This window comes from Anas acuta, chromosome 15 (genome assembly GCF_963932015.1).
Source record: "Anas acuta chromosome 15, bAnaAcu1.1, whole genome shotgun sequence".
In the NCBI taxonomy this organism is placed as follows: Eukaryota; Metazoa; Chordata; class Aves; order Anseriformes; family Anatidae; genus Anas; species Anas acuta.
This window is the reverse complement of record NC_088993.1, coordinates 14,927,391-14,945,088: the sequence shown is the minus strand read 5'-3', so window position 1 is coordinate 14,945,088 and position 17,698 is coordinate 14,927,391. Positions and strand designations below refer to the sequence as shown.

Below are 17,698 nucleotides of genomic sequence, written 5' to 3'. Positions count from 1 at the left end.
CTGGCATACTGGTGCTTGTGGACATTTGTCTGTCTTTGCAAAGGGAAAGTTCTCAGAGGGGGATGCAGGAGTGCTAAAAGTAGACATTTATACCCACTGCCTCTCTTTTTTGTCATGGACAAGATCACTCAGTGCACAGGATGCATATCTCTGTCATCTGAACGTGGAAGACATGGGTTCAGTAATAGTGTTGGAATTCAAACAGCATGACTAACTGCCTTTTCACAGCACTTTTGTTTGCTGTTCACTGCCCTTCAAGTTCAATATATATTAGGTGGAAACTTACCTTCCTCTTCCCCTTTGCATCTGTTTCCATGGTTGATCCTGTGGGGGGAAAAAAAAAGGGTTGCTGGAGACAATGGAGCCGCAAAAATAATGGTGCCAGTTTGTCTAGTTAAAGGTCAGGTATTGCTCATGCATTTCCTAATTCTTTGGGCTTCTGTCACAACAGGAGAAGATTATTACACATCCCACCTGTAGTCATGGCACTGGGAGCACCTCTCAGACTCATGTTCCCTTGAAACTCCCAAGATGGTCTGTGAAGCGATGACCCGAGTTCTGTCATTGCTGAAGAAAGATTTCTGTTCAGCCCACCACAGCTTGTGCTGCAGGCACCGTGTGGCTTTGCCTGAGGATTGCTCTACAGTGCTAGACACCCACCAGACTGTTCGAATTCATTTGGAACAATGCGGTGGATGAAATGTGGGCATACACTGTGCAAAGTGTGCAGAACTAACAGGAGTTACCAAGGCTGGAGAGACAAAGCCTCCTCTTTTATAAACTCATTCACATTTCACGACTGAAAAACAAGGAGACAAACAAACAAAGCACAACAAGGTATGAGGTGAGCCCGGTTCCTCGTGGCCCAGGGGAACGTGCTGACATGCATGGTGTGAACCCTGGGTGTTCATCTGTAGAAGGCACTTGAAGCAGTCCAGGTAAATGTCACTTCGTGATTCTGGCTTGTGGTGTTATTTAACGTTTCCTTTGGGGTTACCATCATACAAATAGCTACCAATGACAAGACGTGCCATCCACCAGCAAGCCTGTAGGATGATAACAGCACTTTTATTTGCTGGGTGCACCATCCCCTAGAGACAGAAGCGTGTTACAGAGGACAGGCAGCACGTAATAGCCTCATTTCGGCTTATGCGAAAATTCCTGCATGGCTGTCAGCAATCAAGAGAGGGTGAAGTGGCAGCATGATGCATAATAAAAGCAAAAAAAGAATGCCTGAAAGGACTGAATTGAATTCATCCATACCCATATCAGTTGGCAGCCAGCTTTGGACGCCATAGAAATACTAATGCAGGACTTTCCCTGTAATGTATTTGCTCCCTTCACATGTGATTTTTCAGACCAAGATGTTGACAGGCTTCTTTAGATCTTTCTTGTACTGCTTCTAAGAGTCCTGACAGCTAGCGTAAGTACCATGACACCGGCTTCAGGAAGGTGTACCAAGTCCTTAGGGTGCTGGCCTGCATCTCGAGAGGCTGGGATGTAATTCTGGATGTTGTATCTTTTTGCCCCGTGAGGATGTCCCAGATACCCAAGGGCAATTTTAAAAGCTAGATGCCAAAGTTTTGGTAACTGAACAGCATCCTTCTCTCTTTCACTGCTGTATTGGTAAAATCAGGGTACCAGGGTTAGCCAGCCTTGGGAAAGGTTGAAGATAAACTAGGCAGACAGAGCTGCTGCTCAGTACAAAAGCATTGATGGCAGTTTAAATACAAAGGCATTGACAATTGCTTACCCTGTGGAACTTGGAGGTAGACACGAAAGAAGACCCTCCTTCCTGCCTCTCACTGCCATCAGCTAAAATCAATATTATTGTGCAGAATATGTGAGAGAGGCTCTTGAACAGGAGTCTCACTGAAGTGGTGTACTGTAGCCTCCAACATAAATCTGTCTTAACTGACTAAAGTTAGCAGTTCGGTCCTGTCTGAATATACTACAAAGCAAGTAAGAAATACGCGTTACTTTACCTGCCTTCTTTCTTGGTTTAGAGGCTGCTCCTTTTTTTTTTATTCTTTTTTTTTTTTTTTTAACTGCTCTAAGGGAATCCTTGGACCAGGATTGAACACAGCCCTTGGAAAAGAATAGAAGCTGCATTCACAACAGTCTGTTGGCTTACACGATTCTTTGCACTCTGAGTCAGTCTCCTTGGTGTTACACTGGTGCTGCTTTACCAGCTTAGCATAGGCTGAGATGGAGTTGCACATGCAGGAAGTAGGAATAAAATCTGAGCCCGTCTATTTGATAGCTTGAAATCTGAAAAATGGTCTAGTTTTTGCTAGACCATTCGCTATTCACCTTTCAACTGCAGAGCCCTGAGTTGAGCTGATGACAATCCTAGTAGGCAGCAAGTTTTTCTGGTTGATAGAAACCTGACATTTGTCTGGGCAGCAGAAGGCCACTGACTGCCAGGAGGGGATTATTTAGCTTGTCATTAAGCCAGGACTGCACTCATGCTTCCATCTGTGCAAGCATGTTTCTGCAGCAGTGCTTGGTATTGCCTTCGGTGAGCAAAGTGAACAGTGTGCCTCTTTTAGTGCTGGAGGGGCAGAATTTTCAAGGACAGAGCTAGATCGTCTTTCAGCATGGAAGAGAAGCACACACAGGCTGTTACCTGGATGAAGAGAGCATTACGCTGACAGGCTTAATCCTTTCCACAAAGGAACGATGGGGAAGCACTAGGGACCAGAACTGAGGACATTTACTTGCCGACGTTGTGCTGACAATATCGATTGTGCCACATAATGTTCAGCCTACCTGCACCTCCTCCTTGAAGAGGACCCAAAGCACGCTGGATTTCTGGAGCAAGTCTGCTACTGCTTCATTCAGGGGATCCTCCCTCCTCTCCAGCCACCCTGCTACATGGAAAGGAGCAGGGAGAAAAGACATGACCAGCCCAGACACAGAGAGAATGTAGCAGTGCATAAGAAAGCATATTTCTTCTCGTTAACCTGGCTAAAGAGAGGAAGAAATCCTCTGGGGGTGTAAGAAAAGGAAGCAAGTGAATGCTGGCATGGGAATAACGTTAATGCATTCTCTGGAGTCTTGGGACTCGTGGGGGGCCCTTGCCATGGGAAGCACAAATGCCCTGAATAAGGGATTCTGCAGGATTTTCTAAGGAAGGGATGTTGTGGAGAGATGATATTTTTACCTTTTAGGCTCGTACGTTTATACGCTGACAGGGGACAATGTGGTTTATAGGCTGGTATAGCCAAGTGCAATCAGAATGTATCTTGGCACAGTCAAATGTCACTTGCAAAAACCCGCTTGGTAGCAAGAAGGGAAATAGCTGCTAAGTGTAAAAAAGAGGGAGTGAAGGGCCTGTGATTCATGCTCTGATCATGTTCTGTCAGGATGTCTGTGCAGCGGAGTCGTATGAATAACTAGTGGAGATTGATAATATGCTTAAATACTGCTCCTGCTGCTAAGCATTAGCATGGCTGCTTGACAGCACAGCAGAGAGGCAAGGCACATTCACCAGGAAAGGCCAGGCAAGCTGCAGCGAGCTGCAGGGCTCTGGCTCTTCCAGCAATGCGTGAGCAGCAGAATCAAAACCGAATTTAATCCTTTGGCTACCGTGCTTTTTGGGTAGCTTTCCGACAGCTTAGTGTTACTGGAAACAAGCTATGGCTTGAGTTTTTGGGGTTTTGTTCCTTTTCAGACTATCTGTAAGGATTATATTTTAAGCCAAGGCCAGTGGCAACATGTTGAAGAGTCATGAAACTGCCTTGCTGGTCTTTGTACGTTAAAATGCCCAACTGTTGCGTCACTGTCAGGCATTCGCAGTGTTTTCAATTAATTGTTACTGAAAAGGATTTCGGAGACACACATTTCTGTGTGGCAGAGCCAGTGTCTGGCTGCAGTACTCCTGTAAGGCAACAAAGCCACATTAATTTGCACCAGCAAAGTACTTTTCCCAACGTTTCTGTATGTTAAAACCCATGGAAGTTTGATGTGATCCATAGGGCTTGGCCTCTACATCTTGGCCTCATGTCCAGCCTTGCTACGAGCACGTTTTTAGCATAACACACCAGCTCAGGGGAGCTTCTGCCCCTTCACGTTTGCCTCCCTTGGGCTGGAGGAGGCTGGGTGATTTGCCCAGGTGGTTATAGCTGGCAGCCTTGGGGAACGTGCGCTGTTCTTTCAGGATGGAGAAAATGCCCATGGGCTGTGGGGATGGAAAAAAAAAGCATCAGGGTATCGATAGAGTCATGCCACTGGTCCATATTTTGCACCATTTTTTGTTCTTTCACCCTGGGCCTGGCGATGCTCTTCTGGAGCTTGCCAGAATTCAGACCACTCGGGAAGCAACTTTATCAGCCACTGTTGAAGGGAAGAAAATCACCCTTCCCCTTAATGCATACCCAGGAAAATGGTTACAGCCTCTGCTTTCAGGGACAGGCAGGCTCTCCAGCCCTGCTGGGGACAGGCTGGGAAGGACAGAAGGACAGAAGTCTCAGCTCTGTCCCTTCACACACACACCATTCTGCAGAGCTCGCTGGATGGAGAGGAGACAACACCACCCCCCTCAGACAAGGTGTTACAGCAACTGCTCTGAATCTGGGCTCCCATATGCTCCGAGAGGTAGGTGCCTCTTTGCTCCACCATGGCTCCAAGAAACACCTGCAAAGCAGGGCTCTTCAACAAAGAAGGATCCAGTCCTGAGCTGACAGCTCAACCATCTGGCTAGGCCTGCTGCCCCGTGGCAGCTGTGAATGCCAGCTCTGACTCTCAATAGCACATCTGTTCATTTAAACAAAACAAAGAAAAATAAATCAGTGTGTTGTTTAAGGTCATTTTATACTCCCTGGAAGCAGAGTCTGGCTTTAGCAGCTTCTCCAGTCCTAGCAAAGTGGCTGAGCTCATAGCAGGCTGGCTTTGTCCTGGTGTGTAAGCTCTCAGCCTACCTTCTTGGTGTCCACTTCTGCCTGCTCCTCTCTTGGCTCCTGCATGAACCTCGTAGCGCTGAAGTGCACGCTACCTCTCGCCAGCTTGTAAACACAGATCTTCTCTTCTGGACCGAAGCCCGGTACATCAAAGGCCACCTGGCAGAAGGGACACAGACCCGCACAAGGGGATTCTTAATCTGCACCATAAACTGGAATCCGGCCCATAATGCTAGACATCTAAAATAATTTTCCAGCCCATTGAAATTTGACCAGCCAGCTCCCTTCAGACTAAAATGGGACAGAGTAGCTTAAAGTTGCTGTAAGCCAGCACTCTGCTCGGCTCTCCTGTACTGATTTATGCAAGCTCAGGACCGGGTGCTTTGACAGCAGTTGTTCTCAGTGCCTCTGCGATCCCACAAGCAAAATGCAACGTATTGTCTAGGGTATCAGCTCGTTCCGCTCTTCACCACGCTTCTTAAAATCAGCAGGACGTGAGCAGCAGCATCCCCTCGCAGCGACCGTCCCACATCTCAGCTGGCACTGATAAGGAGGAGGCGGCAGCTCTGCTGGCAGCGCTGTGCCTTGCTCCCACCGCCTGCCCAGGGACGGGGGAGCACGCACGGCTTCCAGAATCCTGCAGACAATGTGCGACTCGCGAGCCGTGATTTGGGGCTGCCTGCCTTAGTGGCTAGGAAGATCATAGCTGCTTTGTGCAAAAGGCTTGTTTGCAATGTACAAATCCTGGAAGCTGTAAAATACCAACAGCTGCTAGAAAGGGCACTGTAAGTTCAGCAGCTGGAGACTGTTTGATCTTTCTGTAGCTCAAGTCCTGCTTATAATAATAGTCTCAGGAGCCAGCAGATATTCCCAATAAGCTCTTTTTGGTATCAGATACTCTTCAAAATGATATTAAAAAGGAAAATGTGTGTCAAAACCAGACAAAGGGTCAATTCTTCCTTTACAAAAGCTGCTCCTAGAGATTACATATGCATGGGAGACGAACAGGTTCTAACCCATGGTCCTTGCCTCAGTTTTCAGATCTGTCAGTTTTCGGGCTTCAAACAAACACCGTAGCCAGCTTGTTTGAAGTCCTGCAAACCCCAGGCCATTGAATGTTAACCAGAAACTCCTACGTCAAGCTCATTTGCTCTGGAGCAAATGTTTCACATCCAGGCAACTGAGAGAGAACTGAACAAATCTTTACATTATTGCTAGCTGCTCTTCCAGTAGTTCATTTATCCTCAGGTTGAAGAAGCTGAATTTTATTATTAGGGGGACCTCAGGCTGGGGGCAGCATCGTGTTTGCTGCATCAATTTCATCGACGTTTCTGCAGGCTAACATTATTGAGAAGTGGCTCTTCCCATTGCCCAGGTTGTCTGCTGTGATCCCACCTCGATGCATCACGGATTAGGATCGGGCACAAGCAGCAGTTTCTGCAGCAGGAGACAGACCAAGAGGTTATTATACCAAATGCCCTAATCAAGGCACAGCGTGAGCTTTTTGGCTGCAGACTGAGGGTTCTTCTAGGTTTCAATTCCTGAGCACATTTTGAGTGTATCACTTTAGAAAATAAAAATAAAATAAAATCCATTTTGGGGATGAGTTGCTCAGGCTACCGAGATTCTGACATAGCAGCCGCATCAATGTAAGTGGGATTGAACACCCAAACCTTTTCAACATTTATTGAAAAACTTGTCCTGGCTGTCTTTCCTGTCCTGAGGAGATGTAAGCAATTGACATGAGGCAGCTCAGCCCTTCAGTTTGAAAAGGATCGGTTTTACTTCAGTGGCAGCCCTGCCAGAACAAGAGGGACCTCGCTGTGCATTGATCAAGATACGGGAAGACAGCTTTCTTTCCTCACTCTGGCCTGCCTAAGGAGAAGTCACTTGCAATCCTCTTCTTCCTGGACATGAAGCAACAACCCCTCCCCTGCACAGAACCTGTTTCAATCCCTAGCCAAGCACACGGCTCCTGTGAGTAGGTTTCTTATTCTAGAAGCAGAGGATCGAGCAGGGAAGGCTGCAGGAAAGGGAGTGAATCACTTGAACACAAAGTGCCCTTATCAATAAATTCAGGTTTCTTCTTGGAGATAATCTGGTAGAAGAGGTGATAACCTCTCTCCTCTGCTTCCTGGGAAATGACACGTGTCTTCTCTGGGTCTGAAACATGGGGACAAACACGTCCAGGTGCAGGTGGCAGCCAGAGCTTGAAAAATTACAACCCTACATCAGTGGGGCTTTAGGTTTTGATACCAGTGAAACCAGCAGTTCCCCGATGTCCTTTGGAAGTCCTGTAAGTGCAGCATAGCTCATAATATCCTTCACTGATGCTCTCAGAGAGCGCTTTTAAGCTTCTCAACAGTTCCCTCTGGGATAAGTTTTAGTGCAGCTATTTTGGCAGCTCGTGACGTGGAGGCAAAAAGATGCCATCGCTTTTCCAGTTGTGTCAGTGCTGGGTTCAGGAGCGGGTCTCCAAACTGACTCATCCCACTGCTAAGCACCCTCTGAATTGCCAGTGCAAGGTTTGGAGATTGATCTGTGAAAACACCTCCCTGTACTGCCCCTTCTTTCTGAGAAGAGCTCTGGAAAAGATGTTTTGTGTGCTGTAAGCTCTCTGCCAATACCTCCTGTCAGGCCCTAACGTGGTTAGTTTGACTTCTGATATTGACAAAAAGCACAAAAGCACACGTCCCCAGACCTCAGGGTAGCAATTCGTTCAGCTGTACCAAATACCCAGACCTCGCTGGCTGTCCTAGCTGGGTATTTTCATCTTTGCCTCTCGGCTAAGTCTTCTGCCCACATAGGTGTGTAGGTGAAAGGGATCGTGTGAGTTCTTCAGACAAATTTGGGTTGGATCGAACCACCTTTATCGTTAATTGTTGCTAGTCCAGGTGACACAGATGCAATCCCTGCCAGCAGAGCTCCAGTGAGGGTGCAGAGGGACCCCGAGCCAGTGCTGCTGCCTGCACAGTGAGGGTCTGTCCATGCCCTTGCTCTCCTGGCCAGGCTGGAAGGAGCTGCAAGCTGCCAGAAAACAACCTGAAACCTGCCTTGGCCCACGGTCCAGAGAGGCAAACCCAACATATGGTCTCTTGGTGTGATGCAAATCTGGGATGAGTTGAAAGTAGGAGGGATGCAGACAATCCCACATTAAAGAATAACCGGTCCATATGTTTCCTCTCTCCTTTTTCTGTGTGCTGAAGGGCTTTAGTCAGGAAGCATAATGGGGTCTTTCTACCTTGCGAGCTGGGATTTGAGGTTCTCATTTTAGTCTTAGGTGCACGTGTGCAAACAAAGAACAATGCACCTTCCCTGGACTGTTATTTTTAGGATCCTGATTGCAAGACAGCTACAATGTTGTGCTGATGAATGTGAGGAACAGTTGCGATGTAATTGTAGAAGGAAAAGTGCACAGCTTTGGGGGCAAGCATTGTGCCTTTTACGTGTTCACACGGAGCCTCGGAGTCAACTAAAGAAAGAAGAAATAAATTTGTCATCATCTAAAGCATGTAACCCCACTGTGGAAGCAGGGCCAGATTTGGGGTTCATCTAGAGCAGTGCAGATTCCTCCAATTAACAGAATTAGTTTCAGATTTTCGTGTGCCTGATGTAATCAGAACTGGGTCCGTTCAACCCCAGAAAAAGTCCAAGGCAAAATGAATATAAAGAATTTTGTGGTTCCTCAGAGCTCTCAGCGCTAGCCCTAGCCAGCCTGCTTGTGCTACCAAAGTGAATTTGGATAAATTTGCCCTACATGAGAAAATAAAAGATGAGTCTGTTAATCAAGATTGCAATATCGGTAGGAAAACAGAAAGGAGCTGAGAGGTTCTGTGCGTTCATCAGGGAGAGACAGCAGTGCCTGTAGGGGCAAATTTGCAAGTCAGTGAGAGGAAATTTAATCTTTTCAAAGATCAGATCTATAAAAAAACCTCTTTCTTCTTGGATTCTGTATTAGAGCTTAAAGAAATCCTCCTTCTCTGCAGCATATGGCAGAAGTATGTAGCACACAAACAGAGAAATGAGACTTCAGTTGAAAACCCCAGTGTTTTCCATTTTCACTGTCAATTTCAAATTTAAAAATAATAATCTGGGAAAAAAAAATGAAAGCATTTTGAGTCTGCAGAAGTAAACAGTGAAAGGGCATTGATTTGGGATTGATCAAAACAATTTTTTTCTTTTGACATGTAAGAACACGAAGTCGAGACAAAATCCACCGAAACACTTGGTTCAGGGAAATGTGAGATCTCAGAAAATACACACAAACCGTAATGCTTTAGGAAGCACTCAAAACTAATTTTTGTTTTTATTTTTTTGTTAGGGAATATCTTTGTATGATCTGCCAGTGACCTAGCGGTGAAATCCAGAGATCCGGTACTTGCAAAATGGGAGGACTGCTGTTCCTCTTAGTCTTAGCATTACCACAGGCCTCCAGAACAGGTTTGCTTGGATGATCTGATTTTCCAGTGATCCCCCTAGAAGGAAGCAGATAAAAGTCAGTGTCAGCAGGATGCCGAAGACTTTAGGCTTTGAGCACAGCTCCTCCTCACCATCCAAAGCAACCCAGTAAGTACATTTGCTGTCAGTCGGCTCCTGCAGAAAGCTGCCGTGCTGCTGGGAGGATCTCTGCAGGCTGTGCTCCTCCATCCATCCGGCACCTCTGCCTTCCCATCTGCAGCCTGCTTGCCAGCGCTGCTGACAGCAGCAGAGCACCAGATGACCTTCTCGTTTCCTTCGCCTCGCCAGCTCCAAATTCTCCACTAGGCAAAGTGAGTATGGAAAACAAGTATTGTGTTGGCACAAAAATAAAGCAAATAAAAGGGCAGATTGTACAGCAGCAAGGGGAAGAATTCAAGAGGCAAGCACTGCAGTTTCCGTGCTCTGTGTCAGGCAGGCAGGAATTGCTTGAAAGGGGTTTTGATGCACCCTAGCCCTGCTGTGGATCTTGGCAGGTATCGACGACACCTTCAAGACCTTCTCAGGTTCATCCCTGCTAAAGGCTTTCTCCAAAGGTCTTGTGGATTTGGAGCAGGCAGGAGTCTGGTTGATCTCCCCGGTTCCAAGAAGCAACACCAAATGCAAGGCACGATGCAATTTTCAGTGCTTCACCCTTCCAGAAAAGGTTTTTTGGGACATGCCAGGAGTGAGAAGTCCACAAGGGAATGGCAGGGCAAGGCTGGATGGGCAGGCAGAAAGCCTGGAAAGAAGGGTGAGCATCATTGCTTGCAGGAAGAGGAAGGTTATTCCAAGGATAGAGGGCAGCATAAGACAGGCTAGGAATGCGAGTGCGGTCGGGACAGCCTTGGGGGAGAAGTTGTGGAGGAGGAAAGAGGCGCAGAAGTACAAGCTGGGACACGACAGGCCAGAGCTCTGGTGGTAAGGAAGCTGGAAGGAGAAATAGGAAGCCACTGAAGGAATCCCACAAGGCTAGAATAACAGGATTTTTGCTGCAAGGCCAGATGTAGTTGCTATTGATGTTTGTAGGTTGTGAACTGTGTTACTGACCCCCCACAGCAGAGTTGAGGAGAGGAGAGGAGAGGAGAAAAGGAAAAAGAGAAGAGGAGAGAAAAGGAGAGGAGAAAAGGAAAAAAGAGAAGAGAAGAGAAGAGAAGAGAAGAGAAGAGAAGAGAAGAGAAGAGAAGAGAAGAGAAGAGAAGAGAAGAGAAGAGAAGAGAAGAGAAGAGAAGAGAAGAGAAGAGAAGAGAAGAAAAAAGAAAAGAAAAGAAAAGAAAAGAAAAGAAAAGAAAAGAAAAGAAAAGAAAAGAAAAGAAAAGAAAAGAAAAGAAAAGAAAAGAAAAGAAAAGAAAAGAAAAGAAAAGAAAAGAAAAGAAAAGAAAAGAAAAGAAAAGAAAAGAAAAGAAAAGAAAAGGATGCTGTCAGCTATGGAAGCTGCAATGCCTGTGGGTGCTGAAGCAGCCATTAGCACGGAGGGCTTCTACTTGCTCCCAACTTCATTGCTATTATGAAAAAAAGGCCAGGTTTCCTCCCTGCTTATTGATGCATATGCCTCTCTTATTATTTGGACAACTTGCTCTTCACGTTTTACCCAGATAAAACACTTTTTCGAGTTTGTTTTTGCAGGTGGCAGGAAACAAACTGCCGGGAAATCCCTCCTGGCCCAGGATCCCCGAGGCTGCTCTCCAGCTCCGTGCTCTCCGGAATCGCCATGTCTCTGCACTCACTGTGATTAATCCTCCCACTGCTATTTATTTCAGTTTCCAGACCACCTGCAAGTCCCCAGAGCTCTGTGTGAGGGTAGATCCGTGGCAGCCACAGATCAATATCACCCTCTGTTTTATGAATGAGAAGAAAGAAACGCAGGGAATTCATCTGAAGGCAGAGCAGAGCAAAGCAGGGAACTCAAAACGTCCTGGTGCTTTGCTGCTTGCTTTTAACAAGCGACAGACAGGCAGAGGGAAGGGACCAGGACATGAGCTGGAAGATTTAAGCCTCACACACACAAATCACAGCAGCACAGAGTAGAGAGGTGCTGCTTTGCCATTTCTCTCTGCCCTTGCCCATGCAGACCTGTGGGTGTGGGGCTGCCACCGGCTGTCCAGGGAGCTGGCCCTGTTGAGGAGGGTCCCGTTGGCCCTGCCATCCATTTGGTGAGCTTGGACATGTTCTTCTGCTGGAAATCCATCCATCTGCTGGCCATTCCTCACCATGAAGGTGTGCTGGGGAGCGGGACAGAGCAGGGGAGTGCACGGACGTGGGTCGTGTCCCAGGGCTCTGCATTTTCGGGGACCTGTCCCACATCGGGAGCAGACTGTCCCACACTCCACAAAGCTTTCCTTCGCAAAGCACCTGAACCAGCTTGAATGTTGTCAAGGCAACAGCCAAACTGCTGATGCTGAGCTGTCTCCGGCACTGTCCGGCTGCCTACAGACTCCTGGGCTGCCTCCTGGGGACCTCCGGGACCTGCTTGACGTGTTGCTCCGTGCGGAGACAAAGCTGATCTTGTCACGGCTATATTATTGCCTGTGTTACCTAGATTAAAGGGAGCTCAGGCGGTGCTGTGGCTTGGTTTCGCTGTGTGGACACGCTGCTCAGGCCAAGAGCTCCTCTCCTTTCCACTGCTGCCAGCCCCAAGCCCTGCTTTGTGCCAGCCTCCTGAGTCACGGCGTCTGCACAGGGGGAGAGCAGTGGGAGTAAGGAGAAGCCCCCGCTGTGGGCAGGGAGCTCTTTGCCATTGGGGTCTGATTTTAGAGGCTACAGCTTGGGCTGAAATCAGAACAGCCTTGCACTGGCCAGGGATGGTGGTAGCTGCTCTGGTGATCTCGTTTTCCCTGCCATCCTCCTGAAGACTTGGGTGGTCTGAAAATACGTGTGTGTGTGTGTGTGTGTGTGTGCGTGCGTGCAGGGACTCCCAGGCAGCAGTGCTGCACCTTTGGAAACTGGTTTCAGGGATCAGCAAGGTCCTGGTGTAACGCTATCAGTTGTGGTCTGCTAGTCCGGGATGAATTTCACCTATAAACCAGGAAGGAGACACTTTCCTCTGTGCATTTCCGCTTCTGATCAGGCAGAGATAAGGAGCTATCACAGCTCAGCAATCACTTCCCCTTTCCACCTGTCCTGTTAAATCTGTAGGTTTGAGATGCCCAGATTTGCAGTGTATATTCGGGACTTGATCTTTCAGCCCCTTCCCACCCAAGGCTCAGGACTGCAGGCTGTCACCCCCCTGCTGCACACGGACTGGCGTGGTCTCTGAAGCAGATCAATGAAATGTTCAACCAAACTCCTACAGAAGATAAACGCCTGTGAGTAAAAATAGCTCATACGCACATCAAACAGAGCTTTTTGGTGCAGGTCTCAGAGCTTTATGGATTTGAAATTCATAAATTTGTGTCTCACCATCCTTCTGCAGCTGGGGAGATCGAGGCACAGCAGGGGTCAGGGAAGTGGTAAGGCCATGCCACTGGTTGGAGGTGAGTTAAAATCCTGAGATTTAATTTCCCCCAAATCACACAGAGTTTAATAAACGTAGAGTTAAAATACCTGTGGGTTCAAGCCTGCCTGATATAAAACACAGTGAATATAAACCCGGGCTGGCTTCATGTAGACCAGCAGGCACCGTGCTTTTGTCTTTTTGCCTCTGCTTGCAGTTTGTGCCCCATGGAGGTGTACGGTCCTTCCTGATTCCACCGCACACCTCTTGCAGCAGTCACACACAGCACGTACCTGCTGGGCCAGGCCCACAATCCTGGAGGACGTGTGTGTGTTTACAAGGGCTGGCCAGGCTCTTTCATAGCTGTCCAAAGGGCCTGAGCCAGCACTCAGGTTTTAGCCAAGACAACACGTTCCTTATCCACAAGTTCAGCAGGCTGTAGTGCTGCGAGCCTGACGGGGAAAGCTTGGGTCCCTCGGGTGAGATCAGATAATGCCTTGTTTCTTGGGATTTCTTGTCTTTCCTTCCCTTACAGGGTGCCTTGGGAACTCAGCTGCTGGTGGATAAGGATGGGAGGCTGCAATAGAAAAATCATCTAATGAAGGCTTTGTTCAAACCACCTCTCCAGCTGCACCCTTCTTGCCAAGGTGGCCGGGCAGATTTCAGTGCTGAGAGGAGCTTGGCAAAGATCAGACTGAATCCTTGGAGGGAGCAGGCAAGTTGGTGACCTAACTGGCTTGTAGCAGAATAGAAGTTTCATTTTAAAACCATTCCTAGCCCCCGTGTTGAAGATGAATAAATTCTGTGTTTGCTATGAGCAAAGAGGATAAAGGCTATTGGTGAGTGACAGTCCTGCTTGTTTCAATTGCTCAGTGAATTGTGAACTTCCCGAGAAGACAATTGCTTTGTATCAGCTTCAAGCATTTCTCTGCTGTGCTTGCCTCTGCTGGAACGTCTGGGATGTGGCTGGTTACTCCGCAGATATTGTCAGCGTGAGTGTTGCAGGTGAATATGCTTGGGATTGGGTTTCCAAGCAGGAGGATTCAGAGAAACAGTCCCTTTGAGGTGAAAATTAGAGAGTCCGTGTTACACCCACCTTGAATTTGTAACCGACTATTCACACCGAAAATCTGATCCTAAGGACTCAGCATGTCCTGTCAGGAGCAGGATAATACCGCAGAAACCGTGGCCAGCTTGAGTGCTGAATATTGAGAACTGTGATTAACTCCCCAGGAATGCATCTGGAGCAAGTCATATTTTCTGGGCTTTTTTAGGTAATTATTTCAGACCTTGAATCTGTGAATGAAGATTGTAAACAGTTCTCAGGCAAACATCTTAAAGAAGGGCATGAAATGCATCTAAATAATGGGTTCTGACCTGTTCGCTCATGTGTAGCACACAGAAGTGCCTGTTTTGGCTGCACAGGAGGAATCAGCTGCAAAGGGAGCAATCGCGTCTCTCGGTGGAGCGATACAGGTCAAAATGTCAGATGTTTAATAGACACGAGCTCACCCAGCCCGTGGACGGATCAGCACTGGCTAGAACTCAGCCAGATTGCTTCCTGAGTAACTCAGACACCTATGGCTGAGTTTAATGCCATTTCTGCAATTTCTGTAACCCCGTCCTGCATCTCATCCCTGGCCGCAGTGCTCCAGCACAGCACCACGCTGCATAAATCCCGCTGGGACAGCCTGGAATGGACGGCAGCTCCAGCCACATCCCCTTAGAGCCACGCTGTTACCCGGGAGGGAGCCTTTTGGAGGATCTCTTAGAAAAGGAAGGAGCCGTTCAGCTTGCTGGGTCTGGACAGCACTGCACAAAAGGCAGCAGATCATGGGGAGGGAGCTGTCGGCTAGGCAGGATGTCTGCCTGCCACACGGGCTCAGTTTCTTGCTCTGACACCGATTTCTTCGTCATAAAGTGAGCCTGAAAGTCCAGCCTTCCTGCCTGAAGGAACCGGGAGCATCACTAGGTTTGAAATTGGAAACTGGTCTTCAGATAAAGGGGCAAATCCGTCCCTACAACACAACCCACTCAGAAGAAAGGTTCTGGCCTCTCGCCCTGAGGGACACCAGGGTTCCCAGGCTAAACAGCGACCCAGGTGCCCATAAGGGCATCCCCAGTTCCAAAGCAGGAGGTTGTAGCCGTGCAGAGAGCCGGGAGAGGAGCAGCCTGTACAAAACCCCTTGTGATGGCTCACTGCACAGCTTGGGCCTTTGCACTGTAGTGGCAAGCCTGGGAATAACAAGGAACTCCCTTTCGGATGCTGCCTTTCAAGGCTGCGTTTAAGCAGCAGCCACAAACCCATCTCCGGTGCTTAGGGGAGGAATGGCACTCGGGTCAGAGAGCCCTGAAGGATCCCAGGGTTATACAAAGATCTGGCCCAGAAGGCAGTAAGATGTTTGTGCGTTTGTTAATCGTTCAGAAAATGATGCTGGTTCTGTAATGAAAGCTGTATCCTCGTCCTCAGCTGGTGTCTGGTCCTGGCTGGGGAGGATCAGCGTATTCCTGCGAGGGCTGGAGGGGCACTGGCTGCACGGGGACGGGGCTGGTCTCTAACCAAAGCAGGGGAGATCGCGGCTCCTGGGGCAAAGAGGAAGCTCTGAGTCCCCTTCTCCCCTCGTTTCCCTTTTTCCTGGGAGAAAAAGGGAGGTTTTACCTCAACCTCAGAAAATGGGGTACACGAGGACCTCACAAACTACCTGCCCTGCTCAGAGCACCGTGCAGAGTGTGAGCACACGTTTTTACCCTTGTAGTCCCAAAAAACAGGCTGTCCTCGTCCCCACAGCAGGCTCAGCATCCTGCCCACATCCAGGGGAGCAGAGAAAAGCAGGGGCAGAAAGGAGACAGCACAAATGGATGCAGCGATCCCCAAAAGCTCGATACCAAGCCGATACCAAGCCGTCTGAGATGTGAAGCAGTTGAAACAGAGATGATTATCACCCCCAGACACAGCAAAAACTACATTTGGCTCCTTAGGGTCAGCTACAATACGCAACCTGAATCTTCTTTTTAGCATTTCCTAAGCAGGGCTTTCAAACGAAGGCCCCTAAATACACATTTTGAACAAAGACACCGATTTCTGGGGGAATGCTGTCCTCGGCTGCAATGACCAGGGACCCCTGAGCAAGGGGAGCCCACGTCTGGGCTGCTGATGGATCTCAGCTCCCCCTCGGGTCCCTGGCAGCAAAGAGGCATCCAGAGGCCGGACACCCTGTGATTTATGGGCATTTTCTGATATTTTTGTTGGGCTTTTCCACCTGATGTGATCACAACGTACTCCACTCCTTTAGGAGTGCCTCAGCCTTTCCTCTGCTGGGTGCCACCCGGCGAGGTCACGCAGGATTTTTCTGCCCGTCCAAGGTTTCTCCAGCACCCCGTTGTGCCTCGTCCCCAAATTAACCACTGATTTTTTTTTTCTGTTTCAGTTCCTTGAGTTACAGATCCAGAGGCTAAAGGAATAATCATTACTGGGCCCCCATTAAAAAATAAAAAAAAAAACTGTGAGATTTTTGGCTATAAGTGATTATAGTTTCCGCAGCTGAATAAATCAGTGTCCCATAACTGACAGAGGATAATGGGTTTAATAAATAGCTATGATTAAGTCTGATGTTATTTTTAAATAATTTCAAAAACTGTTACTCTAATCCCTCCGTGGCTGGCAGAAAGGATGCTGCTTAGAAGTTAAAATTAGTTCCTTAATGTTCAGCCTGGTGTGGAGTTACAGGCCCTCCAGGGCTGTGCTAGTTTTCGGAGGCATCCGCTTACGCTGCCTGCCTAATGGACGTTAACAGCTGCACTTGGCAAGCCTTAAAGGCCTCCCACAACTTATTCTCTGCTGTTTTTCTCCTCGCTGGGGCTCGATGAGCTTGTCAGGAGCTCCCACCGACTGGTGGTGCCCAGCGGATGGGGTAATTCTTGGTGTTACCCTTCGTGCTTTGGCCACTTCACAACCCAGAGGCTCCAAATCGGTGTTTGTGAGCTCTCTTCCAGCACAGCAATTCCCTTGTCCCTAATTCCCAGGGAACTCACAGCCCTGCCAAGTTTCTGTATCAATAAATGTGGGTCCCTTTTGTGGGTTTTATCAGTGGGGCTTTCCAGCTCTACCTTTCTGAGTGAGCGATCCTGCTCTTGGCAGGGAAATGGTGCTGAAGAACTCTTGCCTTGAAAAGCGCGGCACAAAGGGACAAGTTTCATGGTTTGTGTAACCTCACGGAAGCGTTGGATGTGAACACTGAATTTATTCAACCAAATACAGTCCTAGAATCAAGCTTGGATGTCCCACGGTGCAGCAGTGGGACACCACGGAGCCACAGCAGCATCGATCTCAGCCAAACTGATCAATGTTTTTAGGAGGAACTTATTAGGAGGAACGACAAGCTGCACCCTGAGCCTCGGGAAATCCAGCTGCCGTGCTCGGCTTTGCTGCTGGCTCAGCAGTAAGACAGGGATAACAATAAATCCCTTCTCCCACCTTCTTTCTGCACGCCCTGATTAGGCAGGCTGTAACGGGCAGGGGCTGTCACTTATTATGTGTGTGCTTGGTGCCCAGCACAACGCAGCTCTGACCTCGACCTCGATCCGTGGCTGCTGCACGAACAACAGGACCACGACGAGCCCCGCGGGATGGATTTGGGGACGTCACCAGCTGCGGGACCTCTGTACCCCCGGCAGGGATCGGGGCAGGCTGCTGTGCCGGGAGGAGGCTTCCCAGCCCCAAAAGGAGGAATTTCCAGGCTCCGTCCCCTCTGCGGCATCACCCTGGGGGTGCTGTGCGTGGGTTTGGCAGGGCAGGAGGAGAAGAGGTCCGGGCGCATTCGCATCCAGCAGCCCTCACCCCGTGTGAACGTGGCTGCTGCAGCTGGGCCGGGCGGTCCACACAGATGTTGCCTCGGTTGTACTGTAACTA

At 48.6% G+C, this 17,698-nt stretch overlaps 1 long non-coding RNA gene across 8 annotated transcripts in view; it reads left to right on the top strand.

Annotated features, from left to right (window-relative positions):
• LOC137865163 (uncharacterized) overlaps positions 1-17,633 on the top strand; it is a 38,499-nt gene extending 20,866 nt beyond the window's left edge. For 4 of the 8 annotated variants that reach the window (XR_011101778.1, XR_011101775.1, XR_011101776.1 and 1 more), the window contains one exon: positions 452-17,633. This is a non-coding gene — a long non-coding RNA (uncharacterized lncRNA). The remainder of the gene's footprint in view (positions 1-451) is intronic. The other 4 variants (XR_011101780.1, XR_011101779.1, XR_011101781.1 and 1 more) reach the window with 4 other exon arrangements.
• The last annotated feature ends 65 nt before the right edge of the window (positions 17,634-17,698 follow it).